We start from the raw sequence: 18264 nt of genomic DNA, 5'->3' as shown, positions 1-18264 counted from the left end.
TCGGCAGTGTCTTTTGTTCAATCACCACACTCACTTGCCCACTCAAGAAAGCAGTCTTCTTGACATGGTGCTTCCTTTTTGCAGTGCATAGATCCTTGATGATTTTGGCATAAGTCGGCACTTGTTTTATGATGTGAAGCAAAGGAAGATTAATCTTCACTTGTGTCAAGTGCTCAAGGATTTCAGCTCAGTTATCAGGAAGTTTCCCAACAGGTTCCAATGCCTGGGGAAATGGTACTTTTGGAGAGGCATTGAGTGGTGGATTTTCAGGAATAACTTTGGAGTACTAGGAGAGTTGGATTTTATGGGTGGGTCTTGCAAAGTTTTACCGCTTCTAATCGTGATGGAATTTAATTCCTTAACATTTTGATCATTATAATTTGAAGATTGGTCCATGTGTTGGCCTTGCACATTGAATTTTGGTTGGGAAGGAAGTTTGCCTTTTTTCGGAATGGCCAAGGATTTAGTCAATTTTGAGAATTGACATTTCATTTCCTTGATTTGTTCCATCATTTGGCAATTCAGTTTGGATTGTTCCTCTATGAATGCATGAAGAGTATTCTCGAGAGAATTTCATTGTGGATGAGCATTGTATTGAGGTGCAGAATACGCCTTTGATGGTTGAACTTCTTGCTCATTTCTCCATTGGCCGCCAAACGATTGAGCTTGGTTGGAATCTCTCCAACTAAAATTTGGGTGGTTTCTCCAACCAGGGTTGTACATATGGTAGAATGGCTTGTTATATGCCCCTAAGGCATTACATTGCTCCTCATAAACCCCCCTCATTTCATTAAAAGCTAAGCAGTCCTTAGCTAAATGCTTCGTCCCTCCACAAACAAAGCAAGGTTCTTGCGATTCTGCTTGAGCGATCATGTGCGGTTTTTGGCCATTTTTCATCATTAAGGCCTCAAACTGCTTTTTCAAAGCTTCGAGTTGGGCCTTAACACTATCCTCTTCTCGAAGTTGATAGATCTCAGATGGCTTGTGTCGGTTGGTGCTATTAGTAGCACTTGGACCAGTCCAGGTGTGAGATTTTTTTGCGGTTTCTTCGAGATATTCAGGAGCATCGTCTAACTCTTTTTCGAGGAATTCACCATTGCATATCATTTCTACAAACTGGCGCTCATGACTCGTGAGGCCTTCATAGAAGTAACTGACCAAACGCCAGTTCTCATAGCCATGGTGCAGGCACTGATTCAACATATCTTTGAATCTTTCCTAGACTTGATAGAACGTTTCATTGTCCTTTTGGGAAAATGTGGAAATTTGTCATTTTAGACTGTTGGTCTTATGGCTAGGGAAGTGTTTCAGAAAGAAGGATTTGGTCATCTCCTCCCATGTTCCAATAGACCTAGGTCTCAAAGAGTATAACCAACTTTTTTCTTTGTCATTCAAGGAGAAAGGGAAGAACTTCAATCGCACAGATTCATTATTTTCGGCTTGGTTATAGAAAGTGGCTACTACCTCCTCGAATTCGCTGATATGCACGTATGGGCTTTCATTTTCCATTCCATGAAATGTGGGCAAGAGTTGAATCATGTCAGGTTTAAAGTCTAATGCATGCATATTAGGAGGGAAGATAATGCATGAAGGCGTGGAAGTGCGAGTAGGATGGAGGTAGTCATTGAGAGTTCTTGGTTGGATTTCATCATTGCGAGCCATTGCGAATGGATTACTATCAGCTAAAGTTTGTGGAGAAGCAGGACTGGTGGAAGGAGTCCTGGAAGGAGTGGCAGATGAATTGGAAGAAGTGTCACTAGAAGTTTCGTTGATGATTCATCCACTCTCGGAAATCAGAATTAGATTTATTTTATGTCATTATTTTTTTTGTTAAACTTGTTCCCAGGTAGATTTTGAGGTTTTTGGGTGATCTCCAATGCCTTACTAGAACTCCCCGAGGTTACTGAGTAAGTATGGTGGATCACAAGTTAAACCTTTTCGACCAAACAACCTTTAAGCATAGTGAAATTGCTTATTTTGACAGAACAAGCTTGGTTTTCTTATACTAATAAGTTCAACATTGTAATAGTGCAAAGCTCGAAATGTTCCCAGACTGATTGGGAAGGTTGCCAATGTACCGATTTAGACCCACATTTGCCTAGACAGAACTCCCCGAGGTTCTCAAGTAAGTGTGGAGGGTAACGCTATCACAAACCTTATTTAACAACCAATCTTTCTAGACAGAACAATATCGGTTTCTACAATTTGTAATATTACACAATTATTCCCAATACTAAGAGTTTTATGATTGAAATTTTATGGTGTTTTTTTTTCTTTTGGAAAACCTAAATTCTAAGGAAAACTAAAGCAAAGAAAAAGAAAAGCCTAAACTAAGCAACAAAATAAACAACACAAAAATAAATAAAGAAAAGAGAATTAAAGTGAAGATAAAATAACAAGCTTAATATATTTTTTTGTTCAAATATGTGTTAAACTAAAACAAACAAAAAAATAGAAAAGAAATTAAGAAAGAGAAATGAAATAAGAATTAACTAAAAAGAAAAAATAATTATATAAATATATATGGTTCTCTTTTTGTAACCAAAAGAAAGGAAAATGAAAAAAAATAAGAATAAAAATAAATATATACAAATATTTATTTTTTCACGTTTTTTTTGTTTTTTTATATAGATATGTATATATATATTTTTTTGTTTTACAGAAAAAGAAAAATAAAAGGAAGAGAAATATATATATAACTATTTTTTTTTTGTTTTTATGATTTTTAGTTAGTTTTTTTAATAATAATAATCAAATTAACTAAAAATTAGTAAATTAAAAAAAAATATACTAACACAATATTTATACCAACAAAAATACAAATAAAGTTACTAATATTTTGGTAAAAATTTCACTAAACCTTTGAAAACTACCTCCTCGGCAATAGCGCCAAAATTTGTTTAACGCCCAAATCGTGACAACCACTAAGCGGTAGTTGTAGTAAAATCGAGCGGTCGATCCACAAGGAGGTAACCTAAAACCAAAAGATTAGTAAAAAAATAACATAAAAGTTATTAACATGAAACAAATAAAAATGGAAATGAAAAGAGATTTGAGATTTTGGTGTTGACTTTTTGATGAAATGATAAAATGAGACAAGTGAAATAAAACTAAGGTGTAATCAAGAGTTTGAGAAATATAAAGGTTTTAAGAATCATCCATTTGCTTGTTTGGTTACTTAATTACTTGATTTACAAAAACACACAAGTAAATAGTTCACATCCCAACATTTACTTGGAAAATCTAACATTAAAGTCCATATTCTTTTCTAACAAAAGTTCATTTGAGTTATAAAGTTCTTTACTTTAGGAGCACAATGTTAATCTTATGAAAAATCTAAAATGACAAAATACCCAAGGGCAATAATGCAATAGAAGATTGGATATAAAATTATGTATCAATATAAAATTACTAATTAGAAGCACATAGAAAGAGCATGACTAATCATATATACTATTAGTGCAAGTAAATAAAGATAACAAAATAGAGATGAGGATAAAAGAACATAAATAACTCAAATACATTATATTAAGAACATAGTAAATCAAAGTAGCAAAATAACATCACTAGCATATGGAATCATCCTTAACCTTCCTAGGAAGATTAGGCCATTATGCTCATGATTCTCACAAAATTCAAAGAAGAAAATATGAGAAGAAAGTGAGTAGAAATTTTGCTATAGTTTCTTTACTCTCAAAATTACATACCAAATGTGAAAGAAGAGTCCCTATTTATAGAAGGAGAAAATGACTAAAATAAATAAATTACAAATGGGGTCTACAAAATAAATTTGAAATATCAATAATAAATTATGATTTTGAAAAATCAAATCTTATTATTAATATTAACCTAGCTAGTTTAGTGAATGGTCATTTTGCCCTTTTTTTAAAACACCACAAAATATGAGCTTAAGAGCTGAAAATGGAAATGTGCAAGACTCAAAACCCACAAAAATTGGGTTGAAAGGTGGCTGAAAGTGTTGACCAAGTGCAGCCAATAGAGGCGTGCCACGTGTCCAAGTGGTGGCAAGCTTGTTTGGGCTCATTTTGGGCCTAATTTCCTTAAAAAATGCCACTTTTTCAACTCTCTTTTTTCAGTTGTGATTCTTTCTTTTTCTTTATGCCAAAATGCAACTTTAATTCATACAAAATAACAATAAATTAAATCATAATCAAATATTTTCATTTATAAAATAAATCATATTAATTCTATGAAAATATTAATTAAAACTTAATTTATTTTGACTATTAGAATCAATAAATGTGTATTTTTCACCACTAATCAGCCTTCGTGGTGCAGTTCGTGGGACATCTCGGGCTGGCGAAGGGTGCCTTATTGGTGATGGTGGGTGCCTTATGGGTGATGGTGGCTGTCTCCCATTGTCGGGCCTGGATGGCCCAGAGTTTGTCCGTACAAGCTCCGGGTTGTTTCTCGCAGTGTTAGGATTCAGGTTTCTAGCCACTGGAGGGGCTTGGTTATTTCCCATTCCTGTAGGCAAGTCTGTAGTTGATTTGGCAGTGGCCTCAGCCCAGGTACTACTTCGGGGCCTTGGCTGATTCGGCTATGATGCTTGTTCTGCCCTCCTGCCGGCTGTGCTCCCACGAGGGCGTCCTCTAGGCCTCCGCGGAGGTGCCTGGACGTCAGCTGCCTATCTGGCTAATTCCTCGTTGCGTTTTGTCTCCTTTGCCAACTGTTTGCGCAGTTGGCAATTTTCAAGTTCCACGATAGGAACACACTTCTCAGGATTGTAATACAAATCCTTGTCAGGCCTGGAGGCAGGCGGCCTCCGAGAGTTGGATGAATCACTCCTCTCCTCAGGGTCCGGATCCACCGTAGGCTGCTTTCCAGGTTGTCGGGGATATTCCTCGGTACAAGGGGTATGTTCCTCGGGTATCTGGGGCAATGGTCGCTCACCAATACTGGGGTTGCTTGCAATGACCATTGATGATTCAGGAGGTATTCTGATTAAACAGGCTCACGCCTTGTTTAATGGCTCTCGATGAAAGCACCAAACTGTTGACGCCGTTTTTCGTCAATTTAGAAATGAAGAGAAATTAAACAAAATACCAGAGGAAACAACCAATAATAGACACTATTTTTACGTGGTTCAGCAGTTAAAATCTGCCTAGTCCATGAGTCGGTGTTATTCACTTTATGGAATTCTCTCAAAGCTTTCTGGAAGCAATTTTACAGAGTCTTCCCAATACAAATTTCTCTGTCTCTACAAATGAATTGCTCCACAATATTTATAGAGTGGTTTACCGAATATCTCCCCCATATTTCGGGGAGTTATTATACAAATCAATCAAATAAATACAATTTAATGCATATAGTTACTACATACACGTATAAATCCCATGATATTTGGGATTTTAACAACAAATTACAGCCAATCCCTTAAACATAGGGATTCTATAATAATAAAGATGTTCACACTCATCTCGCGACCTTGAACATTCAATTCACACGCCTTTGAGATCGATCAACCATCATGAGCTTGCTACCTCGGTTCGCCTTGACTTTTAACAAGTAACATTGTTCAGAACATCCTTTTCAAGCTCACAATGCCCAAGCTCGAACCGTCTTGTCTGATGGTAGGAAAGGAATTAGGAAATTTATACTAGTGTTAGACCATTGTCATTGTAGCTTCAAGCTTGACATATATTCTCAAACACCTTCGAGACCACGTAGTTTCCGAGCTCACCAATTCCAATGTTGTCACACTTACTGCACAACAAGGTTGTTCTTGATATTTTCATTAAAGTCGATTATGACAAACCTGCTTATTCCAAGCTTACACTTTACGAGCCTAACTTTCGAGATCAAAATTTCTATTCTCAAAATTTGGGTGTAACAGAGAGCATGCGATTCTGTTAGGTCTTAGCCCTTGACTATTAATATGATTATGTGATTACCTGCTTAGTTATTATATGAATGTGTTATTTGCATACTGAAGTTGAGAGCATGGTATGTATGTTAGAAGAGCAGGGGTTATGGATTGATGCATGAATGTTGTGGGCATGTATTTTGGCACCACTGTGGTATATGAATGTGGTGTTGTGTGACTGTGCTCGTGGGGGAAGGCTTTTGAATGTGCTTATCATGCTTAATGGATCAAGTTATTGAATGCAGAATAATCAAAGGTTATGTACCCAAGGAAATTAATGGGACCCGGTGGTGGATATACCAAGACTGAGAATTACAGCCAGGGCCTAAGTTCTTCACTTGCCCCTCAGAATTTGCAGCAGGTGTTTACAGATATGCAATTAAGATTGCAGAGGCAAGAGGAAGAGATCAGGTGTTTAAAACAACAACAAGTTCTGTCAGGGAGCATCTCTTCCTTTGCTATGCTAGGAGTGGCACCAGTATTGGCTAAGCCTAGGGTTGAGAACAGGTAGGAATTTTAGTGTGGAAGATTCCAGGAATATTACCCTCCAGTTTTTTAGGGCGGCCTAGATCCATTTAGAGCTGAGCAATGGATAGGCATGATCGGTTCCATCCTCGACAGTGTGGGAGTGGTAGGTCACGATAGGGTGATCTGTGCTACATATGTGTTGCCAGAAGATGCCCAGATGTGGTGGGAAGTGGTATCTCAGACACGAGATACAACTGCAATGAACTGGAAAGAATTTAGATAGCTGTTTAATGAAAGATATTACTGTGATGTAGTCAAGACTTCTAAGACAAATGAGTTTATGAACCTAGTTCAAGGAAATGCAACAGTAACAGAGTATCTTAACAGATTTGATGGGTTGGCCAAGTTTGCTTTTGATATGGTACCCACGGATGTAGCTTGGAAGGAAAGGTGTATCCAGGGATTGAATCCTAGAATAGCTCAGGCCATTAGAGTCGCCCCAGTACATGAAATCTCTACCTATGCCCATGTGGTAGGGAAGGCTCTTGTTTTTGAGAGCACAAGAAATGAGATTGGGAAGGAGAGTGCTGAAGAGCGCAGAGCTCAAGCAGTGATACCTCCGTTTATTGGATCGGTCAAGGACAAGGATTGGACACCCTACCCAACATGCACTCGGTGTAAGAGGAACCATATGGGAGAATTTCGAGCAAGGGCATGTTTCTTATGTGGGATGTTTGGGCACCATAAGAAGGATTGCCCAAGGTGAAGGAAGGATGAGCCAAAAGGGACGAACAAATTGACTCCAGCTCAAGTGTTTGCTCTGACGTAGTCAGAGTTAGAGACTGAGACTGAGACTGGGGCTATTTCCTCAGTGGTTGCAGGTCAGCTTTTTAGTTTTTATTTTTGTATTATGTTAATTGGTTTTGGTGCCATGTTATTCTTTGCTTGTCGCATCTAGAGAGGCATAGACTTGATATGCAGATTACATGGTTATGTTGTGATGAGAATGTGTGTTACACCCAGATTTCGAGACCTGAGGCTGTGACCTCGAAAGCTGGATTCGTCAGGTGTGAGCTCGCGATAGCTAAAATACATGTTCGTAATGTAGACGCCAAACCCTCGAAGAAGGTGGCAACCTTGAAAGATAGGTAGCCTCGAAGTCCTTATAAGCTGGAAAGACGGAACATCGGAGTATATCCATTGTCGGGTAGCCTCGGATCAAGTGGCCCGAGCTTGGCATGGGTGTGAGCCCGAAATAAGGCGGCCTCGGTGGTATTTACCCACTCTGAGCTGGTCTTGGGGAAAGTAATACAGCTCGTAATTTACTCAGAGACCTAGACTGGGATGATGCTGATTGCTTACCTCGAACGACTTAGTGAGTCACCTGAGGAGACGCAGTCCATGCATTCAAGAGATATTTATTGTTGTAACTTCCCTACAATAAAGGGATATTAACTAGACGGTTATACGCCCCTGGTTTTCAGGGGACGTTTCCTTGTATGTGGGAGTTACAAACTTTAAAGTAATTAAATTTATTAATTTACAGAATAACTTCCCAAAACGTGTGGGGTTGGATTATGAGATCTCCTTTATAAATAAAGATGTCATGTACCTTTGTAAAGGACCGAAATTTTGTGATCTTGAGAGAATCTCTGGAGAATTCATCCCTGAAGAATTTCCAGAAATTTCCTAAGTCCTAATATAAAAGACTCGTGGACTAAGCAGAGTTAACTGCTAAACCACGTAAAAAACTCTTATTGTTTTACTGTATTATTCTTCTTTGCCATAGTTTTTACTGTTTACGTGCTCTACATTTTAAGTTGATGAAAAATGGCGTCAACAATGTGGTACTCTATTGGTAATTTTAAGAGATGAGTTAGATTATTGTGGAAATGACTCATCAGTTGATTTAATAGAGTTGGTTATGACTGACTTCGATATGATCCTGGATATGGATTGGTTAGTCGAGTTTGGGGCAATAATAGATCATAAGGAAAAGATGGTACTCTTGGGGTTGAGGATGAGAAACCCTTGTATTTGCTGGCACTATGCATGGAACCATATGCTTATGACATCTGTACTTAGAGCTAGAGACCTATTGCAGGATAGATGCATAGGACTCTGAGCTAGTGTGGTGGATACCACTCAAGTCGTGCTAGTGGGACCAGGACAGACTGGATTAGTCTGTGAGTTTCTGGATGTGTTCCAGGGAATTTTCCAGAGTTACTTTTACACAAAGAGGTAGAATGGTGATTAGGATGGTGCCAGGGACGGAACCAGGTCTAGAGCACTATATTGAACGACTTCAGCAGAGCTGCAGGAACGAAAGGTTCAATGTTTAAGTGAGACAGTATTCCTTAAAGTGGATCTTCGACCAGGTTATTACCAGCTAAAGATCAGGGAGAAGGGTAAGCAGAGGACTGTCTTTTATATCAGTTATGGGCACTAAGAGTGCTGAGTTATGTCTTGTGGATTTGACTTATGCCCCAGTTGTTTTGATGGATCAGATGAACAAGGTATTCTGAGAATATTTGAATTGGATTGTGATGGTCTTGATCGACGGTATTGTAGTATACCCTCAGTCAGAGATTGGCCAAGGCAAATGAACGCCTCAGAGGTCAAGAGTTTCCTTATACGGGCAGGATATTACATGTGTTTTGTGAAAGAATTCTCGAGGATTGTTACCTCATTGATAGAAAAGGTGATTGCCTATGCATCATGTTAGCTGAAGGATATGACCAGAATTGGAGTAGAGTTACTGATGGATTAGTTGGCAAATATTACGCTTCAGTTTACTCTTTTAGAGAGGATCAAAAGAAAAATAGTTGAGTGAACCACAGATGGGAAGAATTGAGGGGAATGTCTTAGCTGGGTTAGATAAGGATCATACAGTGTCAGGCATGAGTTAATGAGCTCTAAGGATCGGATTAATATTATGATGGACACTAATATTAAAAGGGAGGTTCTAGATGAATCTCATACTACCCCTTATTCTCTTCACCCAGGCACCATGAAGATGTACCAGGATGTGAAAACTTTATATTAGTGGCGTGGAATGGAGAATGACGTAATTGAATGCGTGGCAAAGTGCCTAACCTGTTAGTAGGTCAAGACAGAGTATCAGAAATTAGTAAGGCCAATATAGCCTTTGTGTATTCCATAGTGGAAGTAAGGAAACATCACGATGGATTTCGCAGTGGGGATGCCTAGGATAGTGGGTCAGCATGATTCAGTTTGGGTCATTATGGACCAGTATACACAGTCAACTCATTTTTTTTTAATAGTAAGGGTGAATGATACAGTTGACCAGTATGTAGATCTCTTTGTGAAAGAAAGATAGTACGCCTTCTTAGGACTTTGAGGTCTATCTTATTAGATGAGGACCCTACATTTACTTCCAAGTTTTGGGGAAGGTTGCAGAAGGCGATGAGTATACAGCTGGAGTTCAGTACAACTTTTTATCCTCAGACTGATGGTAAATCAGAGAGAGAGAGTTATCCAGTTATTGGAAGGGCACCTTATGAGATGGTTTATGGTAAGACATGTATATCGCTCTTTCACTGGGATGAGATGAGTAAGATGTTATATTTGGATCTTGTGGTGGTTTAGAGGATCATTGAGGCTATTGAAAAGATTAGAGCTTGAATTCTTGCTTCTCAGAATAGACATAAAAGTTATGTTGATCTGAAATGCAGGAACATGGAGTTCCAATTGGAAGACCGTATCTTCCCTAGAGTATTCCCATGGAAATGGGTGAGGAGATAAGAGCAAGTTAAGCCTTAGATTAGTAGGACTATTTGAAATCCCAGATAGGATCGGTCAGGTGGCCTGTAGATTGGCCTTATCTTTGGCACTGTCGGTTGTATACAATGTATTTCATATTTACATGTTGAGGAAACATGTGTTAGATGACGCTCATGTGTTGAGCTATGGGGATCTAGAATTAGAGGCTAAGTTATCCTGTGAGGAATAGCCAGTCCAGATATGAGATATAAAAAACAGAGTTTTGAGAAACAAAGCAGTACCTTTGGTTAAGGTATGATACAGAAACAGTAAGGTCAAAGGAGCGACCTGGGAATTGGAATCAATTATGCAAGATTGATATTATGAGATATTTAGATAAAATTTCGAGGATAAATTTATGTAAGGAGGGGATAGTTGTAACGTCCCAAATTTCCTAATAAGGCTTAGGGCCTTGGTTAGGGGGCCAGGATGGAAAATTATGGAATTATGTGATTATGTGATTAATATGTGCATCATTTATGATTAATTGGTAATTTTCATAATTTCGCCCGTTATGGGTATATTTGTCATATATGTGATATATGTCTGTGTAAGACCATATTACTATGTGGATATAATTGGGTTTCTCGGCACGAGACGATCCTAGGGAGTAAGCTAAGGGGAAAGTCACAACGGGACCCATACTTGACTCGGAGTGAGTCAAGGGGAATATTGGGTATTTAGCACATTACCAGGATATTGGGTAATGGGAATGATTATTTGATGATATATTGGGAATTAGTGAGATCAGGAGGGAATTCTGGGAATTTTGACTATTTTACCCCGGGGGGCATTTTTGGGACCCCGAGCATTAGGATTTGCTTGAGGTTACTTAAGCTCAAAGTAACCTGTCAAAAATATAAAAGAACGTTCTTTCTCTCTCTTTCTCTCTCTCTCTCTCTCTCCTGTTCCCTTTTTGACGCCGTTCGCATTTTCGAAGGAAACTCGAGTTTTAGGACTCAGATTCAAGTAAGGATCTAGTCATAGCGATTCTAGGGAAGATTACAAGCTTATTAGCCAGATGCTTTAATTGGGAAATGACTCAATCAGAGGTAATCCAAGCTTTAAGTTTTGAGTTTACGAGTTTTTAAGCTTTGATTGGATTTTGTGTTTTGATGAGTTTTTGGATGGTTTGAGATTTGGGTTTTGATGGTTTTGGGCCATTGGGATTTTTGGGAACTTTGTGTTTTGAGATTTGAATATGTTTGGATAGGTTTTTGGAGGGTTTTAAATAGGAGAAAATGTAGAAAATGGTTGGGTTTGAGGTTGGGTCGCGACCTTGTTCTAGCAAGTCGCGACCTATGTGAACCCATAACAAGGAGGGTTCTGCCTGGGGGGTGTGCCGCAACTCTAGAAGGCCAAGTCGTGGCCCGCACCCTGAAGCCCAGGTAGAGGGCTCTCTATCAGGGGAGGGCGCCGCGACCCCCAGGGCCAAGTCGCGGCTTGCCTGTGCAGTTTTGGCCAGGTTGGGTTTTTAGTCATGGGAACTTAAACCTAAGAGATTAGGATCAATCCTACTACCCAGTTTGGTAGGATTCAACGTCCCGGAGACTAGGACTTGGTCCAGAAGTATTTATTTACTCATTTTTTATGGGATTCTATATTATGGTTGTGACTAGGTTATCGCTAGGGGTTCAGAATCAGGATTGTGCTCGTGGGTCGATAATTGGTAACCTGTGCTTGGACCAAAGGTAAGAAAACTGCACCCAGTATGTGATGTATGTGATGCATGTGATACATGTGATTATGCCATGGAATGAACGTGGAATATGGAATTGATCAGAGCTTGAGTCTCTGTAAATGTGCATGATCATAATTATGCTGGTGATTGTTGATGAAGCATGTCGATTGCTCTATATTTGGATATCTGTTGTAGTATGAATGCTTCAATGCATTGTTTATCTGAGCAACATATTGACTTATTAGTCAGAAACAACAATGGTGTTAAGTACTGGTCGTGAAGCTTTGACTTATCAATCAGGATCGGTAAGAGTACTGAGCGCTGGTCTTATGGAATTGACTTATGAGTCAAGAGCGGCAATAGCATTGAACGCTGGTCGATATGATTAGATCTAATTAACAAGAGCACTATATGCTTGACCAACCTATTGGTCGAAGAAAACTAAAATGCTTGGCTAGTTACTCAGAGTCAGGGCTAAAAGGCTCAGATGACTGGAACGTCACATGGCTTAGGGCGCAGGACCCCAGATTGACTTAATAGTCATTTATCCAGGGCATAGGACCCCAGAGTGACTTAATAGTCATCTACTCAGGGTGCGAGACCCCAAATTGACTTAATAGTCTTTTATTCAGGGCGAATGACCCCAGAGTGACTTAATAGTCATCTATTCAAGGCGCAGGACCCCAAATTGACTTAACAATCATCTACTCAGGGCGCAGGATCCCATAATCATTTTTTTGTACTTGCCTGCATCCATGAATATGGTTATTACTCCTAGGCATGCTTATTATGATTTGATGACATGTTATTAATTGTTTATGCGCATGTTTGAGTTTTCTTGCTGAGCCTCGAGTCACGGGTGATATGTGGTGCAGGTAAAGGTAAAAGAAATGTGGACCATCTTTGAGTTGGAGAGCTTAGGTGACAATGTGTACATATGCAGCTGCTCGACCATCACGGCTGAGGGTTTACAGAGGAACTATGGTTAAACCCTATTTTGCCGCTTAGGTCGACTGGTTGTAAATCTTTTATTGTAATTAACCTTTTAAATATATTTTGGGATCCCAATGTATACAGTAAAAGTTTTAGTGAAACGTTTGTATCCTTGACCAAAATTTTTAAACCTAAACCGTTAATCACATTTAGTTACATGATTATGGCCAAATGACTCGTTTAACGAGTTTAGCACTATTTAAAATACACAGTGTAACTGTCCCTGGGTAGTAGGGCGTTACAATAAGAAAAGGTTTTTGTGGGATTCAAATGTGATGTCAAGGATTACGGGCATTGACAATCAATTTCTAGCGTTGTGGAAGGGGATAAACACTGTATATTGGTGTCAGAACTGCCTTCAAGCGCATTGGTTTGCAGTTGAAGCATCCATTTCTACTTGGACTCTTAATGTTTATGATTCAGACGTGACAGTGATAAGTGATAAACAACTGCAATCCTTTATGAAGTCATGGTCTACTTTGTTCCCTTCGCTATTATTATAGTCACATCTTTTCAAGGACGACCCTCGGTTGACGATTCCACCTGGAGCTAAAAGATGCAAGGAGATCAAGGTGAACCACATGCTAGTTGATTCAATACCCTAAACTAAAGTAAGGTAATCAAAATTCTTGGTTTAATTTATCTTAATTTGGGTTCGATAGGGTTCGATGTGGGTTCGATAGGGAGTTAGATGTATGTTCGATAGGGTTCGATAGCGGTACGATGTAGGTTCGATGGGTAGAGGCATATTACTTGGTTCTAGTTATCTTAATTTGAGTTCGATAGAGTTTGATGAGGGTTCTATGTATGTTCAATAAGGTTCAATGGTGGTTCTATGTGGGTTCGATGGGTTGATTTGCACCTTGTTATTATTCAAGTTTTTCAAATTTTATGTTGATTTTGTTACTAATGCAGTTTATGTTTCGTTCATAGTGGAGATTGTGGTGTGTACGCCATCAAGCACATCGAGCACTTATTGGGTAGGCTACCACTTCACACGATATGCGATGACAACATGGAGTTGTTCAAAAACAAGTGGACAGTTAACTTATGATATTAGAATGTTAAGCATTGAACATTCTCTTCTTGTTATATTTCTTTGCTTAAAAAAATTATGTATCAAGCATGCATCGAGCTTACATTCAGCATGAGAACATGGAGAAGCATCAAACATGCATCGAGCATCCATTGGCTGCCATCGAGCATGCAAATCATGCATATCATTAACGATAATTAGCAGTAAAAATCCAAGCATCGAGTAGCCGTCAAGCATGCATCGAGTTTTATTCGTTAATTTAGCTAGTAATAGAATTATTAGGCATCAGGATATACACATGGACAGTCATTGAACATGCATTAGTGGCCATCGAGCATGCATCGAATAGCTGACCAACACAAAATTCAGTTTAAATAAAATACAGAAAAAATAACATGACCAATCAAGTTTAAATAAAATACACAAAAAATTATACTCATAGACAAGCTTTGCATGAGGACTTATTGTGGCCACGACCACCGCATCTACTGCACTTATGTATTTTCACATATTTTTCCCCGCCAGATGGCCAACAGTTTTTCCTTGGTCTTCCTAGCTTTGGCTTCTTTGGACGACCAACTTGTTGTTTCTCTACGGGTACACCAACTACCATATTCTTAATGTCATCTGGAAGTATCCAATCATCCTCGTTCCCAGTTGGGTAAATGGTTTCTTTGTACCAATTCCTCCATGACTCAATGGTGTAAAACAGTGAACACAAAGAGTAAAGGTTCACCCCACACTCTATAGCTACTGCAGCTGCATGGGGACAAGGTATGCCTATGAGCTGGAATACCCTACATGAGCATGATTTCGTCATCAAATTCACCTCAACATCACTGTTTGCACCAGTTACATGAAACTCGAATTGGCCAAGGGCATAGACATTCATGAACCTTCCTTAGTCATCATTGTTCGATACATCTGCCTCCATTAGGGTGGATAATTTGGTTGTAGTCTTCTCTATCACACTACATCGTTCAAAAAACCAAGACTGTATTGTGAACCGAATGAATCCCCAAAAAATTATAACTGGAAAGGTTCTTGCATCCTTGGTATTGTTGTTGAAGCTTTCAGCGTAGTTGCTTGTAATTATATTATATCGTTTCCCGTGAAAGAAAGGACGACACCACTTATCGAAAAAAATTCCCTCCAGATAGGCAGCTATGGGAGGATCCATTCACTTAATATTTTCAAAATGCTTTAGACATTCGGTCTTCTTCCATGCATAGGTTGCTGCCCACATCTCATCAGTCTTGAACTTGGCTTTCGCATTCATACTAATGTTATGGTAGCATGCGTTGTGGTAGGCATCAGGAATGACAGCCTCTAGAGCATGAATAATGATAGCATGCCTATCTGACACAAAATCTAGGTCATCAACGTCCCCAATGGCTTCCTTCAACTTTGTCATGAAATATTTCCACGAGTTGTGGTTCTCACTATCCACCAACCCGAACACAATTGGATATAAATGACTATTCGCATCCAAAGCAACGACACATAGCATATGGCCACCGTACTTGTTCTTCAAGAATGTGCCAGCCACACATATCATAGGACAACAAAATCTGAATCCCCTCCTACAAACTCCAAGGGAAAAGAAGCAATCACTACACCAAATACCCATTTCCATAACACATGAATATAATAGAAATGAAAAAGTATTATGGTAAATGTTATGTATGTAGTAAATGAAAAAGGCGGTAATATTTTGGGAGCCCGCCACTTTACATTTTTTTTCAGAAAAAATCACACCAATTTCGGACTCACCATTTTCTTCTTCGGCTAAGCAAAGTCCGAACTCTATCTTGGGTTTCATCATCCCTGCTTCAAATCTGAGCTCACATCTCCTCCATCCCTCAAATCTTAGCCTCCATCTCTCTCTCGTCTTTCTCTATCTCTCTGTCAGTAGGGTTCCATTCGTTGGGTTGTTTCACTCCTCTTCGGTCTTGGTAAGCTAGGTAAGGATATATAGTTTTAGGTGTTATTGATCTGGGTCATTGTTTTTTTATGCTAATCGAGCTTAATTTGGGAATAAATCTAATGGGGTTGTTTGATTTTCTGTTTCCCTCTCGTGTCTTTCTCTCTACCTCTGGCCTCCCCCGACCTCTGCTCTCACACTCTCTCTCCATATTTCTCGGCAACGGACAGTCCAACAAGTCGAGCAGCGGAGGAAGCAGAGCACCCACCGACGGCGACTTCTCCAACAGGCTCTCGACTTGCTCTCTCTGACTAGCAGCGGCGCAGGAAGGGACTCCTCCAATAGGTTCTGTCAGCTCTCTTCTTTCTTTGTGTCTTGGACTGAATTAACTGGTCATATCGAATTGAGATGGATGTGAATATCTTGTTTTTAAGCGTGGTTTGATTTTTTCTATGTAATTTTCTTCAGTCCAATTTTCCTTACATATAATACAAATTTGTCTCTTAGAGTGTCCCTCAATAATCTGCAAATCGGTTTCCTTCTCCATCCGCCCCTCCTCTCTGTATATATACTATAAGCACATAGGCTAAATATTAGATAAATGTAATGAAGAAGCAGAGCAAAGGAGAATCGAGTATATTATCTGAAATGAGATTGACACTTGGCCTTAATGTCTCTAGTTGTTTCAGATAATTACCTTGCTCCAAATACTTTATTAACTTTTTCACTTGATTGATTTTTTTTTTTTTGGTGTCTTTTTTTTCTTTCATAATTTTAGTTCTTTCTGCAATTCCCTTTATGTAATTGGAAAAATAACAAAAAAGTATTGGGTTGTGACAATTGGGGCTAAAGATTGACTTGTGTGGCTTAAATAGAGAGGTGACTTTAACTTGCTATGGTGTGTTCTACCTGGCTCTATTTCTTAATTTAATGGTTTGAGTTTGTTGCCTTCCATAGCTTTGTAAGGGATATGTTTCTTCCCTCTCTTTAATATTATCAATTTTCATTAAATATTATTTGCTCTATGTTATGCTTTCTGACTTGACAGAGCCAAAAGGACAGCTTCTATTAATTAATGGCAAAACAGAAGATGAAGTCGGCAGAAGTTTAGAGAGAGTTTTACTTACAATGAGGATTACAACTTCAGAACCTAAGGTATTTTATATAGCTCCTAGTTGTGAGAAATCAACTTTAGATTATCTTTGCCATTATTAACATTCTAGGCTATATCAAAATGTTGAAAAAAGTTCATTGTTATACTTATATCAGACAGTTTAAGTTTCTTTCAAGCTGACTCTGTTGTGTGTTAATAAGTATAATTTCATTTTTCTAGTCAATGGTTGTAAAAAACTATATCAGGATTGAAGGCAATTTTCTCAATTGAATCGAAAGGTAGGTTTTGAATTGGATTGAGGTGTAAGTTGAATAACATTTAAAATATGATAAAATTATGAAAAAAAAAAAAAATTAATAAGCATAGATTCATAAGAATTGAAACATAGCCTTAGTTCGTAAAATGGCACATAATAAGAAAGCATTAAAAAAGGATGGTTTAAATACTTTTTATTTTCCATGTCTCAGATTGAAATGGTTTCAAAATGTAGGCTTCTTCAAAAGTTTTTCCAAACCATGGATCTAGTAGTTTTTAATTGCTGTGATGGGCGTGGGAGTATTTGATAAGGTTATGTACACTATATGTGTACATGTTTGTTGTAAATATTGGGATGTTTTTGTGAAGAAGCTATTGAATTTTTCTCTCTACTTTTTGTTTTTTTGATTGTATCTTGATGAGCTTGTTTGTCTTCTTATTTTTTCACTTTTCAACAGGATGTGGCATTTGTTGTTGATGATTGGGCTCTTGAAATTGCACTTAAGCATTATCGAACATATTTTACTGAATTAGCAATATTGTCAAGGACTGCTATATGTTGTCAGGTAACACCATCACAGAAAGCACAGGTAATCCTTATCAGTACCTGCTATATGTTATCACTGGACCTGTGATTAAATACATGGTACATTTTAAAATTTAAATTAATATGACCAGGATCTGGTAGACATTAGCTATGTGTTGACATCCCCTTGGGGAAACTATAATATTTCTCTATATAAAACGTATGAAACTGGTATGCTGTATAGTTAGGTTTCCTATCTTTTGAATGGGGATTGGAGTTCATGAACATGATTTGAAGCTAGAAAAGATATAAGATGTTTTTCTAAAAAACTATGTGTACGCCCCGATTTTCCCATGGGCTGATTAGCGAGCTGAGCTGCGGCCTAATCATGATTATCTCGTGGACATCCCCAAAACAGGAGCTACCGTCATAAGGTCGTACCTCCTTAGCTCGAGGTAACCCAATGGTTCGCCAAGCTTGCCTAAGAACTGAGTCCGGACTCTGAAGGCCAAAGGTCGAGTTAAGTATCCAGCTCGTGGTACGAGCTGGATCTGGAGGCTATGACCCTTTGTAAAGTCAACACACGCAAGGTAAACG

The 18264-nt window shown here is 38.6% G+C and overlaps 1 non-coding gene across 1 annotated transcript; it reads left to right on the top strand.

Moving 5' to 3' along the window:
* The first annotated feature begins 1174 nt into the window (after positions 1-1174).
* Positions 1175-1281, top strand: LOC133807923 (small nucleolar RNA R71). Its single transcript, XR_009879806.1, has one exon. It is a non-coding gene; the product is annotated as a small nucleolar RNA R71 (small nucleolar RNA).
* Positions 1282-18264: the final 16983 nt, after the last annotated feature.

The sequence above is a fragment of the Humulus lupulus genome, chromosome X, assembly GCF_963169125.1.
Source record: "Humulus lupulus chromosome X, drHumLupu1.1, whole genome shotgun sequence".
Taxonomy (NCBI): Eukaryota; Viridiplantae; Streptophyta; class Magnoliopsida; order Rosales; family Cannabaceae; genus Humulus; species Humulus lupulus.
Note: the sequence above shows the minus strand (reverse complement) of the source record. Positions and strands in the feature narration are given on the sequence as shown.